Source organism: Nanorana parkeri, unplaced genomic scaffold, assembly GCF_000935625.1.
Source record: "Nanorana parkeri isolate BGI_ZX_2015 unplaced genomic scaffold, ASM93562v1 scaffold1237, whole genome shotgun sequence".
NCBI lineage: Eukaryota > Metazoa > Chordata > Amphibia > Anura > Dicroglossidae > Nanorana > Nanorana parkeri.
This window is the reverse complement of record NW_017307505.1, coordinates 31952-34198: the sequence shown is the minus strand read 5'-3', so window position 1 is coordinate 34198 and position 2247 is coordinate 31952. Positions and strand designations below refer to the sequence as shown.

General features: G+C 46.1%; 1 protein-coding gene across 1 annotated transcript in view; it reads left to right on the top strand.

The window, feature by feature from the left end:
* BAHCC1 (BAH domain and coiled-coil containing 1) overlaps positions 1 to 2247 on the top strand; it is a 103562-nt gene that overhangs the window by 73792 nt on the left and 27523 nt on the right. The gene's annotated exons all lie outside the window — the stretch shown is intronic.

Below are 2247 nucleotides of genomic sequence, written 5' to 3'. Positions count from 1 at the left end.
CCCCCCCCAATCAACATGATAATGACCTTTTCATTCTTATTACATACTTTATATTAGGCCCAGTGATGTCATCGCTAGGTCTCTGTGCTACGCTATGCAATGCAGGCAGATCATGGCTGGTAGGAGGGGCCAGCTGGGTGAATACATCATGGCACCCTGCCTCGGTACTTCTCTCAAGGGTCATCAGCCCTGATGTAAGCAGCGAAATCAGAGTAAGAGGAGAGAAGGCGGTACAACAGTCTAACATCGGTAGTTTGTAAAATGCTAGAGGGCATAATAAAGGATTATCTGGTAGAATTTGTTCAGGAAAACGGGATAGTTAATGACAATCAGCACGGGTTCAGGAAAGACCGTTCCTGCCTAACTAACTTGCTAACTTTTTATGAGGGGGTAAGTAGAGATATGGACGGAGGTAAGCCGGTGGATGTGGTATATCTGGATTTCTCAAAGGCTTTTGATACGGTACCACACAAACGCTTGCTACACAAGCTGAGGGCTATGGGCATAGATGAGGTGGTGTGTACGTGGATAGAGAACTGGCTACGGGAACGTGTCCAGAGGGTATCTGTAAATGGCACCTTTTCAGACTGGGCTAGTGTAATGAGCGGTGTGCCTCAGGGTTCTGTGCTGGGTCCCATATTGTTCAACTTATTTATTAATGACATCGGGGAGGGTGTTAACAGCGATATTTCCGTGTTTGCGGATGACACCAAAATAGGGAGGGTAATAGACACGGACTTAGACATCATAACATTACAGGAGGACCTGGATAAAATAGGGGAGTGGGCATTAATGTGGCAGATGAGGTTTAATGTCGATAAATGCAAAGTAATGCACTTTGGAATTAAAAATAAACAAATGGGTTATACAATTATGGGTATGCCGCTGGGGAAGTCAGAAATGGAGAAGGATTTGGGGGTCATTGTAGACCACAAACTGAAAGGTAGTTTGCAGTGCCAGGCTGCTGTAAACAAAGCTAGCAGGGTCTTGTCCTGTATTAAAAAGGGGATGTATTGCAGGGACAAGTCTATAATTTTGCCACTTTATAGATCATTGGTTCGACCTCATCTGGAGTACGCGGTCCAGTTCTGGTCACCAGTACTAAGAAAAGATGTCCTTGAGTTGGAAAAAGTCCAGCGAAGGGCAACCAAACTAATTAGGGGTATGGAGGACCAGAGCTACGAGACGAGGCTACTAAATTTAAACATGTTCACATTAGAGGTGAGGAGATTAAGGGGGGATATGATTTCCATGTACAAAATGTTTAATGGTGGCAGCAACATTAGCGATAAACTGTTTAAAATTAACTCCGTTACAAAAACTAGAGGCCACCACCTAAAATTGATGGAAAAAAAATTCCAGCACAAGGGGCGAAGGGGGTTCTTCACAGTAAGATCAGTTAGGGTCCGGAACTCCCTGCCGCAGGCGGTGATTTCAGCAAATAATGTGGAATTGTTCAAGAAACTTTTGGACGATTTCTTAAGGGACCGTAATATACAGGGGTACAGGTAATATACAGGGGTACAGGTAATATACAGGGGTACGGGTACTCCTAGAATGAGATCCTAATAGGTTGGACTTGATGGACTAATGTCTTTATTCAACCTCAAATACTATGTAACTATGTAACAACAAGGGAAGGCAGGAGGTCAGATAGAAGACTGAAGGGAAGGGCAGAGATCAGATATAAGACTGAAGGGAAGGACGGAGGTCAGATAGAAGACTGAAGGGAAGGACGGAGGTCAGCTATAAGACTGGAGGGAAACCTTTTGCCCAGGTACGCTCTGGGAGGAGAAATGCCGTGAGCCAATCAGATCTCTGCTGCAATGCTCTGAGCTGTCAGTCTAACACGAGTGGCATGCAGACAGTCAGAGGGAGCGGACTGAGAAGAGTGATGGGCGGGGCTGTATAGCGCATGTAGACAGGAAGTGGCTGCAAGGAGGCTGCAGGAGATTTATAGCACAATGGATGGGGGTAAAAGACAGATTCTGACACTCGGCACACAGAGCTCACTACATGTCCTAGTTCGGAGTGGGTCCACCTGAATGATTGAGGACTACTACTCCTATCGGATTGTGGACCTCCCTCCAAAGTTCCCAGGTGCAGATGACTCCGCCCACCCTCCATCATGGACCATAAACTGGGGGGGGGAATTAGACAATTCTTAACCCCTTTTTGCCCACCCTGTTGTATTCTGGGTTCCCTAATCTGCCGGTTGGTCCGGTGTCGGCATTTTTCTTCTCTCAA